This window comes from Arachis stenosperma, chromosome 6 (assembly GCF_014773155.1).
Source record: "Arachis stenosperma cultivar V10309 chromosome 6, arast.V10309.gnm1.PFL2, whole genome shotgun sequence".
Classification (NCBI taxonomy): Eukaryota; Viridiplantae; Streptophyta; class Magnoliopsida; order Fabales; family Fabaceae; genus Arachis; species Arachis stenosperma.
This window is the reverse complement of record NC_080382.1, coordinates 18,898,380-18,913,584: the sequence shown is the minus strand read 5'-3', so window position 1 is coordinate 18,913,584 and position 15,205 is coordinate 18,898,380. Positions and strand designations below refer to the sequence as shown.

At 39.8% G+C, this 15,205-nt stretch overlaps 1 non-coding gene across 1 annotated transcript; it reads left to right on the top strand.

Annotated features, from left to right (window-relative positions):
• Positions 1-12,825: 12,825 nt before the first annotated feature.
• On the top strand, positions 12,826-12,933 carry LOC130938229 (small nucleolar RNA R71). The gene has a single exon (XR_009069402.1). It is a non-coding gene; the product is annotated as a small nucleolar RNA R71 (small nucleolar RNA).
• The last annotated feature ends 2,272 nt before the right edge of the window (positions 12,934-15,205 follow it).

The window sequence follows — 15,205 nt, the reverse complement described above, 5'->3', positions numbered from 1 at the left end:
AATGCGGGCTAGACAGAGGATGTTGAAAAGCTCGATTAGGTAACGCATATCGTCTAATACGAGGCTCCAACCCCATGATGAAGTAACTGTGATGTACCGGATCCTCGTAGACGTAAGGGTCCTCGAATTCATAGAAGATCACACCCGTCTCCATCTGAAGGGGAGGAAGGGAGAAAAAGGGTAAGAACTGGAGAGTTCTTAGTAGGGTCGGGGTTGTTAGTTACGTTCATTTATTCGTTTTTGATTAGCAGATGGATATTAGAATACAGTAATGTAGTAAACAGAAGTTAAAAATAGATAGAAAAACAAAGAACAGAACACAAGCAGAAGAATAAGAAGATAAAGCACAGACATAACACTCGAGCAAACAAACATAAAGAAATAGATCAAACACAAGTAGGAATGCAACTGAGAATAATGCGCAGACAAGAATGATGCATGTTTAGTCCTAGTGCAGGTAATGAGCTCATTTGTCGGTTTCTACCCGCTCCCGACGTAACCCAGCATTACCAGCCGGATATGGCTTTCCTGTTGGCTATACCCCTGTGTACAGGAAATAACCCCTCTGCCACCACAGGGTCCACTGCACGCAGGAAATAACACATCTGCCACTGCAGGAATGTATGCCGAAACACCTTCTGTATACAGGAAATAACCCCTCTGCCACTACAGAAATGGAACAGGTGGTCACGGTACTCTGTAGCAGGAAATAACCCCTCTGCCTTACAGAAATAAAATATGGATCTGTACCGCAGGAAAGCGTTTCTCAGTGGTTGCACCATTATCTATCTGACTGCCACAATGCAGCAGATGAACATATAGATATCTCTGAGGTTGCCTTAATGCAACAAATGACCTCTCAATAGGTCCTCTGCTCTTTATCATATTACTCTCTTCGCTTTGTCTCTTTATTCTGCTCTGTTTGTTCTTTTCTCTGCGCTTCTTTACTTTATTCTGCTTTCTCTGTTTAACGTATGTATTTAAAGCTTATGTAAATTTCGGTATGAATAGTTAGCCCGTCCCAAGTATAGGTTCATTAAGTCTATACTGAAACAGTTTAACTTTTCATATAATACCTAATCCTAGTCGCAACTCAAGGACTAACTATGTTGCCCTAGTTTGTTCACTAGTCTCTGTCTGTTTTTTTGTCGTTAAAACTTTACAGACTTTTTCTTCGATCTTTTATATTTTCTTCAACTTTTATCTTTATTTTATCTTTGCCTCACTAATATGTTCTTACCACTCCCTAAGTGTTTTATGAAGGTAATTATGAGATTCTGCGCTTAAAATTGTCTTTCTAAAGCTTTTACAGAAAACTGTTTTTCTGCATTATTTTATTATTTTTATTAAAATATTATTTTTAATTAAATATTATTATTTAATATTATATTATTATTTATTATTTTATTATTATTTTCGAAAATTAACTTACCTTTTACTTTTAACCTTTAAAATTCACTTTTTACCACCCGTAACTTTTAATATTTCTACTTTAACCACCCTAACTTTCAAAAATTACTAAACAACCCCTTAAACACAAAAAATTTTACTTCCTTGCCCTTTTTAAGATATAAAGCCTGTTCTTCATTGTTCTTCATCACATTCAAAGTGTTCTTCATGTTCTTCATAAATTCTTCAAATTCTTTCTCTGTTTTTACCTGTTTTTCAGTCTTTTCAGCAACCGATTTTTACTATAATTCATAATAAATTAGCAGCCACTAAAATCCCATCTTTTCTACATGATTTCAACACAAATTGAACCTCAATTTAAGCCTAGGGTTTCGTTTTTCCAGCTGCTCCAAGAACATGAACATAAAGCTTGAATTTCATCAAATTTCATCAAAATTTCACCAAATTTTCACCAAGAATCAATCATATATGCAACCAATTTTTAGCACAGCCAAATTATAAAACATTCACACAACTCAAACACAAATAATCAAGATTAATTTCGTGGCACCCTACCTGGTTTTGCTGCTACTAATTCAATTAGATTTTCAGGTGGTCCTTAAGCACTTTTTCCTCCTAAATCACATTAAGAAAACACATATTTAAGCATGTTTTCTTGAAACCGAATCAAAAGCGAGATGGTGAAGCCAACTCACCTTGATTCTAGCCTTGATAAGTCATATGATCATGTGGAGAAAGTAGAGAGGATCATTTTGGTCAGATTGGAATTTTGATTTGAGTTTTAGTTCAACAGAAATCAAGCTTTGAAGATTTGGAACTAAGAACTTTTCTCTCTTTTTCTCTATTAGAAATTTCGGCCACAAGGAGCAAATGAACCAGCCTTGGGGGTTTTGGGGGTGTAGGGTGAGTTTTGATTGGTTGGCTTGGAGGTGGATTAAAATAATATTAAAATATCTCAGGTGTATAACTACTAAAACTAGGTGTATCAGAACACTTGTAAAAACATCTCTAAAAATTATTTTCTGAGCTACTAGCATAAATGACACTAGTAACATATTTATTATAAGAATAAAACATGAATAATGAGGCCTTAGCATTGCTAAAGTCATCAGAGAGTGCTGGTGCTAAGCTGCACCAGTAAACTGTGAACCCGGTTAAACCGATTTTCTGTTTTTAACTAAAACTGACCAGGTAACCTTATAATATCATTCAAGAAGCTTCTGATACTCATATAATGATGATATTACCCTATTATCTCTCTTCTCTCATGAATCGAGTCCGGTTCGTCAAACTGAGACTGCTTACGAAAAACTAGATCAAAACTCCTAACCGATACGGTTAAAAAACTATGTTCTTCGTGACTGCATTATTGAGCTTGCCTCATAAAAGGTTCTAGCTTAAAGATGACATAATGACAATAAGGATTGAGATACTTGATAATATATCAGAGCTTCTCCCCTTACTGACCCTCCGGAGTTCTCCGTACTTTCAGAAAAGATCTCGCATACTCGAAAACCGGGGTTGTTACATTCTACCCTCCTAAAAGAAAATTTTGCCCTCAAAATTTTAGTTACCTGAGAATAGATGCGGGTAATCAGCTTTCATCTTATTTTCTAGTTCCCAAGTGTGCTCTTCTTCTCCTCTTTGTCCCCAAGCTACTTTGACTAAGCGAACAGTCTTACCTCTCAGTTGCTTATCACTTCTTTCTACGATCTGAACTGGTGATGCTTGATATGTCAAATCGTTTCATAACTGTACTGTCTCTGGTTGTAAACTGTGACTCTCGTCGGGAATATATTTCTTAAGTTGCGAGACATGAAAAACATCATGAAGATTTGACAGGTATGTAGGAAGGGCTATTTGATAAGCTACTAGACCGACTCTTTTAAGTATTTGGAAAGGTCCTATGTATCGATGGTTAAGCTTTTTAGTCTTAAGGGCTCTACCTATTCCAGTAGTCGGGGTTACTTTAAGAAAAACATGGTCTCCCTCACTAAACTCTAAGGGTCTACGTCTATTATCGGCATAGCTCTTTTGACAGCTTTGTGCTATCTGGATCTTCTGACGAATTCCCTTTATCTTCTCTGTAGTTTCTTGAACTAAGTCTGGACCCAAGATACTAGCTTCTCCGTCATCATTCCAACACAATGGTGTCTGACATCTTCTTCCGTAGAGAGCTTCATATGGTGCCATGCCGATACTTTGTTGGTAACTGTTGTAGACGAACTCGACCAATGGCAAATACCTATCCCAACTGCCTTGATTATCCATCACACAAGATCTTAGCATGTCTTCCAATGTCTGGATTATCCGCTCTGATTGTCTGTCTGTCTGAGGATGGTATGTTGTACTCATATGCAATTCTGTCCCCAACGCTTTCTGGAAAGCTCCCCAGAATCTAGAAGTAAACCTAGGATCTTGATCTGAAACAATTGACGAAGGTATCCCGTGCAATCGTACGATTTCTTGAATATATATCCGTGCTAGCCTTTCTAAAGTATAGTCAACTCGAATCGGAAGGAAATGCGCTGATTTTGTTAACCTGTCCACAATTATCCAAATAGCATCGTGCCCTATTGAGGTCCTTGGAAATCCCGTGACAAAATCCATAGTGATCTGCTCCCATTTCCATTGGGGTATTTCCAAGGGTTGCAGGGTTCCTGACGGCTTCTGATGTTCCACCTTCACCCTCTGGCAGGTTAAACATTTTGAGACATAGTCAGCAACCTCTTTCTTTAAGCCCGGCCACCAGAACATTTGTTTCAAATCTTGACACATCTTTGTTACTCCAGGATGCATAGAAAATCGACTTTGATGAGCTTCTGCAAGAATCCTTTGCCGCAAATCTCCAGAGCTAGGAACACAAATTCTGTTCTTGTATCTCCAGAGGCTGCTACGATCTAGTCTTACAGCTTCTGGTTCCTCTACTTTCATCCGTCTCAGCATCGTCATCATTTTTGAATCCTGTGCTTATGCTTGCTGAATCCTAATCTTAAAATCTGGTGTTATATGCAGCTGAGCCAAATGGACTCCACTTGACGTCTCAATCATACCCAACTTAAGGTCCTCAAATTCCGCAAGTAGCTTCTCTTCCTTTATCATCATCCAAGAGATACTCAAATTCTTCCTGCTCAAGGCGTCTACCACCACGTTCGTTTTTCCTGGGTGATAACTTAACTTAAAATCATAGTCCTTCAGGAACTCCATCCACCTTCGCTATCGCATATTAAGATCCTTCTGGTCAAAGATATACTTTAAACTTTTGTGGTCGGAGAAAACATCTAGTTGAGCGCCATACAAATAATGTCTCCAGATCTTCAGAGCAAACACTACTGCAGCCAACTCCAAGTCATGTGTTGGATAATTTCGTTCATGCGGTCTCAGCTGCCGGGAAGCATAAGCTACCACATTCTTGTCTTGCATCAGCACACACCCAAGTCCTTTATGAGAGGCGTCACAGTATACTTCAAATGGTTTCTGTGGGTCGGGTAGTACTAATACAGGTGCAGTTGTTAACTTTTCCTTAAGTATGTTGAAACTTCTATCACACTCAGCTGTCCAAACGAACGGAACTTCCTTTCGTGTAAGGTAAGTCAGAGGTAAGGCTATCTGTGAAAACCCTTTAATAAACCTCCGGTAATATCCAGCAAGTCCGAGAAAACTCCGAACTTCTGTAATGGTTGTAGGTGGTTCCTATTGCACTACTGCTTCAATTTTTGAAGGATCCACTGCAATTCCTCCCTGTGATATGACATGTCCCAAAAATGCCACCTTCTCTGTCCAAAATTCACACTTTGATAGTTTAGCATATAACTTCCGAGTCCTCAGTATCTGCAATACAGTCTTTAGATGTTCTTCATGCTCTCTTTCTGTCTTCGAATAGATGAGAATATCGTCTATGAAAACTACTACGAACTGATCAAGGTACGGAAGGAAAATATGATTCATGTAATCCATGAAAATTGCAGGAGCATTAGTTAGTCCAAACGACATAACCGTATACTCATAGTGACCATATCAAGTTCTAAATGCAGTCTTTGGTATATCTGACTCTTTCACTCGAATCTGGTGGTAGCCCGATCGCAAATCAATCTTCGAGAACACAGTTGCACCTTTCAACTGATCCATCAAATCATCTATCCGTGGAAGTGGATACTTGTTCTTGATAGTGACTTTATTTAACTGTCGGTAATCTACGCAAAGTCTCATTCCACCATCCTTCTTCTTTACTAGCAATACCGGAGCTCCCCAAGGTGATGCACTGGGACGAATAAATTTCTTTCCAAGTAGCTCATCCAACTGCTTCTTCAATTCTGCAAGTTCCAGTGGTGACATCCGGTACGGTGCTATGGAAATCGGTCCGGTTCCAGGTACTAGTTCAATGCTGAATTCTAGCTCTCGCTGAGGAGGAAACTCAGGTATATCGTCCATGAAAACATCAGGAAATTCCTTCACCACTTGGATTCGTTTTAAGCTTAGTTCACTATTATTCGAGCTAGCCGCTAACAGAACACCCCTCACAATCACTCCCATCTAATGCAACTCTTACAGAATTCAGATATAAAGTATGAGACAGAAATGGTTTAATATCTAAACTATCAGACGGAATAACAGTAGTTCTTTCATAGCAATCAAGGAAAACATGATACTTAGATAACCAATCTAACCCTAGAATAACTTCTAAACCACCTAGAGGCAAACAGATTAGATCATGTATAAAAGTTCTGTTCCTAATAGTGAATGGTACTTGCAGGCACACTAAACTAGTCAAAGCATTTTGGGATGCAGGTGTATGGACAATCAGATCAAAGTTTAACTCAGAGAAATCTAGTCCCAACTCACGAGCAACAGTTAAAGAAATAAAGGAATGCGATGCACCCGAGTCATACAGTACAGTTAGAAATCGATTTTTAACATAACACTGACCTTGGATCAGGGCGTCTGATTGCATAGCATCATCAGCAGTCATAGCAAACACTCGACCTTGTTGCTGGGTTCGCGCTAGATTCTGAGTAAACCTCTTTGAGCAATTCTTAGCCATATGTCCTGGTTCATTACAAATATAACACTTGGATGTTCCAAACAAGCATGGTCTATGGTGCGCGAAATTGTGAACTATACTTTTTCACAACTCTCATAATCCCTGGTAATGGCTCCAAAAACGTGGTAGCTCAATACCATGGCATTACACAACTTCGTACAACTAACCAGCAAGTGCACTGGGTCGTCCAAGTAATAAACCTTACGTGAGTAAGGGTCGATCCCACGGAGATTGTTAGTATTGAAGCAAGCTATGGTCATCTTGTAAATCTTAGTCAGGCAAACTCAGATATATATGGTGATGAACGAAAATAACATAAAAGATAAAGATAGTGATACTTATGTAATTCATTGGTAGGAACTTCAGATAAGCGCATAAAGATGCCTTCCCTTCCGTCTCTCTGCTTTCCTAATGTCTTCATCCAATCCTTTCTTACTCCTTTCCATGGCAAGCTCGTATAGGGTCTCACTGTTGTCAGCAGCTACCTCCCATCCTCGCAGTGAAAGCTAATGCTCAATACTCTGTCACAGTACGGCCAATCACCGGTTCGGTTCCCTCCCCTACCGGAATAGAATAACTCTTTTGCGTCTGTCACTAACGCCCAGTAGGTTACAGGTTTGAAGCACGTCACAGTCATTCAATCATTGAATCCTACTCAGAATACCACAGACAAGGTTAGACCTTCCGGATTCTCTTGAATGCTGCCATCAGTTCTTGCCTATACCACGAAGACTCTGATCTCACGGAATGGTTGGCTCGTTTGTCAGGCGAGCACTCGGTTGTCAGGCGATCAACCATGCATCGTGCAATCAGGAATCCAAGAGATATTCACTAAGCCTCAGATGCTTGTAGAACAAGAATGGTTGTCAGTCACCTTGTTCATGGGTGAGAATGGTGATGGGCGTCAATCATCACCTTCATCATGTTGAAGAACAAGTGATATCTTGGATAAAGAACAAGCGGAATTGAATGGAAGAACAATAGTAATTGCATTAATACTCGAGGTACAGCAGAGCTCCACACCTTAATCTATGGTGTGTAGAAACTCCACCGTTGAAAATACATAAGCATAAGGTCTAGGCATGGCCGAATGGCCAGCCTCCCAATGATCTAAGAACTGAAATGTCCAAAGATGATCTAGAGATCTAAAAGTGATCAAAAGATTTCTATACAATAGTAAAAGGTCCTACTTATAAGAAACTAGTAGCCTAGGGTGTACAGAAATGAGTAAATGACATAAAAATCCTTTTCCGGGCCCACTTGGTGTGTGCTTGGGCTGAGCAATGAAGCAATTTCGTGTAGAGACTTTTCTTGGAGTTAAACGCCAGCTTTGGTGCCAGTTTGGGCGTTTAACTCCCGTTTGGGTGCCAGTTCCAGCGTTTAACGCTGGGATTCCTTGAGGTGACTTTGAACGCCGGTTTGGGCCATCAAATCTTGGGCAAAGTATGGACTATTATATATTTCTGGAAAGCCCAGGATGTCTACTTTCCAACGCCGTTGAGAGCGCGCCAATTGGGCTTCTGTAGCTCCAGAAAATCCGCTTCGAATGCAGGGAGGTCAGAATCCAACAGCATCTGCAGTCCTTTTTGGTCTCAGAATCAGATTTTTGCTCAGGTCCCTCAATTTCAGCCAGAAAATACCTGAAATCACAGAAAAACACACAAACTCATAGTAAAGTCCAGAAAAGTGAATTTTAATTAAAAACTAATAAAATATACTAAAAACTAACTATATCATATCAAAAACATACTAAAAACAATGCCAAAAAGTATACAAATTATCCGCTCATCACAACACCAAACTTAAATTGTTGCTTGTCCTCAAGCAACTGAAAATCAAATAAGATAAAAAGAAGAGAATATGCAATGAATTCCAAAAACATCTGTGAAGATCAGTATTAATCAGATGAGCGGGGCTTTTAACTTTTTGCCTCCAAACAGTTTTGGCATCTCACTCTATCCTTTGAAATCCAGAATGGTTGGCTTCTTTAGGAACTTAGAATCCAGATAGTGTTAATGATTCTCTTAGTAAAGTATGATGATTCTTGAACATAGCTATTTATTGAGTCTTGGCTGTGGCCCAAAGCACTCTGTCTTCCAGTATTACCACCGGATACATACATGCCACAGACACATAATTGGGTGAACCTTTTCAGATTGTGACTCAGCTTTGCTAAAGTCCCCAATTAGAGGTGTCCAGGGTTCTTAAGCACACTCTTATTGCCTTGGATCACAACTCTTATTCCTTTCTCTTTTTTCTTCTTTTTTTTTCGGTTTTTTTTTTTGTTTTTTTTTTGAAATGCTTTTTCTTGCTTCAAGAATCATTTTATTGATTTTTCAGATCCTCAGTAACATGTCTCCTTTTTCATCATTCTTTCAAGAGCCAACATTCATGAACCACAAATTCAAAAGACATATGCACTGTTTAAGCATACATTCAGAGAACAAAAATATTGCCACCACATCAAAATAATTAAACTGTTATAAAATTCAAAATTCATGCAATTCTTTCTTTTATCAATTAGGCACGTTTTTATTGAAGAAAGGTGATGGATTCATAGGACATTCATAACTTTAAGGCATAGACACTAAGACACTAATGATCATAAGACACAAACATGGATAAACATAAGCATTAGAATTCGAAAAACAGAAGAACAATAACAAGGAAATCAAAGAACGGGTCCACCTTAGTGATGGCGGCTCTTTCTTGCTCTTGAAGATCCTATGGAGTGCTTGAGCTCCTCAATGTCTCTTCCTTGTCTTTGTTGCTCCTCCCTCATGATTCTTTGATCTTCTCTAATTTCATGAAGGATGATGGAGTGTTCTTGATGCTCCACCCTCAGTTGTCCCATGTTGGAACTTAATTCTCCTAGGGAGGTGTTTAGTTGCTCCCAATAGTTTTGTGGAGGAAAATTCATCCCTTGAGGAATCTCAGGGATCTCATGATGAGTGAGATCTCTTGTGTACTCCATCCTTTTCTTGGTGATGGGCTTGTCCTCATCAATGAGAATGTCTTCCTCTATGTCAACTCCAACTGAATAACAGAGGTGACAAATGAGATGAGGAAAGGCTAACCTTGCCAAGGTGGAGGTCTTGTCCGCCACCTTATAGAGTTCTTGGGCTATAACCTCATGAACCTCTATTTCTTCTCCAATCATGATACTATGGATCATGATGGCCCGGTCTATGGTAACTTCGGACCGGTTGCTAGTGGGGATGATTGAGCGTTGTATGAACTCTAACCATCCTCTAGCCACTGGCTTGAGGTCATGCCTTCTCAATTGGACCGGCTTTCCTCTTGAATCTTGCTTCCATTGTGCGCCCTCTTCACATATGACTGTGAGGACTTGGTCCAACCTTTGATCAAAGTTGACCCTTCTAGTGTAAGGATGCTCATCTCCTTGCATCATAGGCAAGTTGAATGCCACCCTCACACTCTCCGGACTAAAATCCAAGTATTTCCCCCGAACCATAGTGAGATAGTTCTTTGGATTCGGGTTCACACTTTGGTCATGGTTCTTTGTGATCCATGCATTGGCATAGAACTCTTGAACCATCAAGATTCCGACTTGTTGAATGGGGTTGGTAAGAACTTCCCAACCTCTTCTTCGGATCTCATGGCGGATCTCCGGATATTCACCCTTTTTGAGTGAAAAGGGGACCTCGGGGATCACCTTCTTCAAGGCCACAACTTCATAGAAGTGGTCTTGATGCACCCTTGAGAGGAATCTATCCATCTCCCATGACTCGGAGGTGGAAGCTTTTGCCTTCCCTTTCCTCTTTTTAGAGGTTTCTCCGGCCTTGGATGCCATAAATGGTTATGGAAAAATGAAAAAGCAACGCTTTTACCACACCAAACTTAAAATGTTTGCTCGTCCTCGAGCAAAAGAAGAAAGAAGAGAGTAGAAGAAGAAGAAATGAGGAAGAAGGGAGATGGTAGTGTGTTCGGCCAAGAAGGGTAAGAAAGGGGGTTTAGGTTGTGTGAAAATGAAGAGTTGAAGAAGGGTATTTATAGGAGAGAGGGGGGTAAAGGTTCGGCCATTATGGGTGGGTTTGGGAGGGAAAGTGGTTTGAATTTGAAGGGTGAGGTTGGTGGGGTTTTATGAAGGATGGATGTGAGTAGTGAAGAGAAAGATGGGATTTGATAGGTGAGGGGTTTTTGGGGAAGAGGTGTTGAGGTGATTGGTGAATGGGGGAAGAAGAGAGAGAGTGATGGTAGGGTCCTGTGGGGTCCACAGATCCTGTAGTGTCAAGGAAAAGTCATCCCTGCACCAAATGTTGCTCAAAATCACGTTTTGAGCTATTTCTGGCGTTAAACGCCGGGCTGGTGCCCATTCCTGGCATTTAACGCCAGGTTCTTGCCCTTTACTGGCGTTTAACACCAGTCTGGTGCCCCTTTCTGGCGTTAAACGCCCAGAATGGTGCCAGACTGGGCGTTAAACGCCCAACAGCTAGCATTACTGGCGTTTGAACGCCAGTTTCTTCTCCTCCAGGGTGTGCTGTTTTTCTTCCTGTTTTTCATTCTGTTTTTGCTTTTTTCATTGTTTTTGTGACTTCTTATAATCATCAACCTACAAAAAAGATAAAATAACAAAAGAAAATAATTAATTATAAAACATTGGGTTGCCTCCCAACAAGCGCTTCTTTAATGTCATTAGCTTGACAGAGGGCTCTCATGGAGCCTCAGAAATGCTCAGAACCGTGTTGAAACCTCCCAACACCAAACTTAGAGTTTGAATGTGGGGTTTCAACACCAAACTTAGAGTTTGGTTGTACCCTCCCAACACCAAACTTAGAGTTTGACTGTGGGGGCTCTGTTTGGCTCTGTTTTGAGAGGAGCTCTTCATGCTTCCTCTCCATGATGACAGAGGGATGTCCTTGGGCCTTAAACACCAAGGATTCTTCATTCACTTGAATGATCAACTCTCCTCTATCAACATCAATCACAGCCTTTGCTGTGGCTAGGAAGGGTCTGCCAAGGATGATGGATTCATCCATGCACTTCCCAGTCTCTAGGACTATGAAGTCAGTAGGGATGTAATGGTCTTCAATCTTCACCAAAGCATTCTCTACAAGTCCATGAGCTTGTTTTCTTGAATTGTCTGCCATCTCTAATGAGATTCTAGCAGCTTGCACCTCAAAGATCCCTAATTTCTCCATTACAGAGAGGGGCATGAGGTTTACACTTGACCCTAAGTCACACAAGGCCTTCTTGAAGGTCATGGTGCCTATGGTACAAGGTATAGAAAACTTCCCAGGATCCTGCCTCTTTTGAGGCAGTTTCTGCCTAGACAAGTCATCCAGTTCTTTGGTGAGCAAGGGAGGTTCATCCTCCCAAGTCTCATTTCCAAATAACTTGTCATTTAGTTTCATGATTGCTCCAAGGTATTTAGCAACTTGCTCTTCAGTAACATACTCATCCTCTTCAGAGGAAGAATACTCATCAGAGCTCATGAATGGCAGAAGTAAGTCCAATGGAATCTCTATGGTCTCATTTTGAGCCTCAGATTCCCATGGTTCCTCATTGGGGAACTCACTGGAGGCCAGTGCACGCCCATTGAGGTCTTCCTCAGTGGCGTTCACTGCCTCTCCTTCCTCCCAGAATTCGGCCATGTTAATGGCTTTGCACTCTCCTTTTAGATTTTCTTCTGTATTACTTGGGAGAGTGCTAGGAGGGAGTTCAGTAACTTTCTTGCTCAGCTGACCCACTTGTCCTTCCAAATTTCTGATGGAGGACCTTGTTTCATTCATGAAACTTTGAGTGGTCTTTATTAGATCAGAGACCATTGTTGCTAAGTCAGAAGTATTCTGCTTAGAACTCTCTGTCTGTTGCTGAGAAGATGATGGAATAGGCTTGCCATTGCTAAACCTGTTTCTTCCACCATTATTGTTATTGAAACCTTGTTGAGGTTTCTCTTGATTCTTCCATGAGAAATTTGGGTGATTTCTCCATGAAGAATTATAGGTGTTTCCATAGGGTTCTCCTAGGTAATTCACCTCTTCCATTGAAGGGTTCTCAGGATCATAAGCTTCTTCCTCAGATGAAGCATCCTTAGTACTGTTTGGTGCATTTTGCATTCCAGACAGACTTTGAGAAATCACATTGACTTGTTGAGTCAATATCTTGTTCTGAGCCAATATGGCATTCAGAGTGTCAATCTCAAGAACTCCTTTCTTCTGACTAGTCCCATTGTTCACAGGATTCCTTTCAGAAGTGTACATGAATTGGTTATTTGCAACCATTTCAATCAATTCTTGAGCTTCTGCAGGCGTCTTCTTCAGATGAAGAGATCCTCCAGCAGAGCTATCCAAGGACATCTTAGATAGTTCAGAGAGACCATCATAGAAAATTCCTATGATGCTCCATTCAGAAAGCATGTCTGAAGGACATCTTCTGATTAATTGTTTGTATCTTTCCCAAGCTTCATAGAGGGATTCTCCATCCTTCTGTCTGAAGGTTTGGACTTCCACTCTAAGCTTACTCCATCTTTGTGGTGGAAAGAACTTTGCCAAGAAGGCATTGACTAGCTTTTCCCAAGAGTCCAGGCTTTCTTTAGGTTGAGAATCCAACCATATTCTAGCTCTGTCTCTTACAGCAAAAGGGAATAGCATCAGTCTATAGACTTCAGGGTTAACCCCATTAGTCTTGACTGTGTCACAGATTTGTAAGAATTCAGCTAAAAACTGATGAGGATCTTCCATTGGAAGTCCATGGAACTTGCAATTCTGTTGCATTAGAGAAACTAATTGAGGCTTAAGCTCAAAGTTGTTTGCTCCAATGGCAGGGATAGAGATGCTTCTCCCATAGAAGTCGGGAGTAGGTGCAGTAAAGTCACCCAGCACCTTCCTTGCATTGTTGGCATTGTTGTTGTTTTCGGCTGCCATGGGTTCTTCTTCTTTGAAGAATTCGGTCAGGTGCTCTAAAGAGAGTTGTGCTTTGGCTTCTCTTAGCTTTCGCTTCAAGGTTCTCTCAGGTTCAGGGTCAGCTTCAACAAGAATGCCTTTGTCTCTGCTCCTGCTCATATGAAAGAGAAGAGAACAAGAAAATGTGAAATCCTCTATGTCACAGTATAGAGATTCCTTGAAATGTCAGAGGAAAAGAGAAATAGAAAGAAGAAGGAGAAGAAGAATTCGAACTTTAATTAGATAAGGTTCGAATTGTGCATTTAGAAGGAGTGGTACTCCATTAATAGAAGGATGTGAGAAGGAGGGAAGAGGATTTTCGAAAATTCAATTAGAAGATTTTGAAAACATTTTGAAAATTTGATTGATAATTTTCGAAAATTGAAAGTGGAAGAGAAATCAAGTGATTTTTGAAAAAGATTTTGAAATTAGAAATTAAAAAGATTTGATTGAGAATTATTTTGAAAAATATGTGATTAAAAAGATTTGAATGAAAAGTTATGGTTTTAAAAAGATGTGATTGAGAAGATATGATTTGAAAACCATTTTAAAAGATATGTTTTGAAAATTATTTTAAAAGATTTGATTTGGAAAATTAGTGACTTGCCTAACAAGAAAAGATATGATTCAAACATAAAACCTTCCTTAATAGAAAAGGCAAAAAATGTTCAATCAAATCATTAATTGTTAGTAAGTATCTTTGAAAGGAAAAAAATTAATTTTGAAAACATTTGAGTGAAAAGATTTGATTTGAAAAAGATTTGATTTTGAAAAACTTGAAAAAAATTGATTTGAAAACAAAATCTTCCCCCTAGCACCATTCTGGCGTTAAACGCCCAGAATGGTATACATTCTGGCGTTTAACGCCCAAAATGCTACCTCTTTGGGCGTTAAACGCCCAACCAGGTGCCCTGGCTGGCGTTTAAACGCCAGTCTGCCTTCTTCACTGGGCATTTTTGAATGCTCAGCTTTTTCTGTATAATTCCTCTGCAGTGTGTTCTGAATCTTCAATCCCTTGTATCATTGACTTGAAAAGACACAAATTAAAAATATTTTTGGATTTTTAATAATTAAAATGCAACAAGAATCAAATAACAATGCATGCAAGACACCAAACTTAGCAGTTTGTATACTACTGACACTAATGAACTGAAAATGCATATGAGACACACAAAATACTCAAGTCAATAGAATTCAAAGATCAGAGCAAGTGAATCATCAAGAACATCTTGAAGATCACTAAGACATATGAATGCATGCAATTGACACCAAACTTAGGATGAGACACTAGACTCAAACAAGAAATATTTTTGAATTTTATGATTTTTTTATTTTTAAATTTTTTTGTATTTTTCGAAAATTAAGTGGAAAAAGAAGGTATCAAAATTCTTAATGAGAATTCCAGGAATCAGTGCAATGCTAGTCTAAGACTCCGGTCCAGGAATTAGACATGGCTTCACAGCCAGCCAAGCTTCCAAAGAAAGCTTCGGTCCAAAACACTAGACATGACCAAAGGTCAGCCAAGCCTTAGCAAATCACTGCTCCAAAAGCAAGATTGATACGAAATCAACAAGCTCTTGTGGTGATAAGTTGAAACCTCGGTCCAATCAGATTAGACATGGCTTCTCAGCCAGCCAGATTTCAACAAATCATCATGAAACTCTAGAATTCATCTTCAAGAATTTCGAAAAAAAATACCTAATCTAAGCAACAAGATGAACCGTCAGTTGTCCAGCCTGAACAATCCCGGGCAATAACACCAAAAATTTGATGTTGTTGCCGGATCTTGGCACTGATGTTACCAAAGGCTTGCTCAAAACTAGAACAATCCCCGGCAACGGCGCCAAAA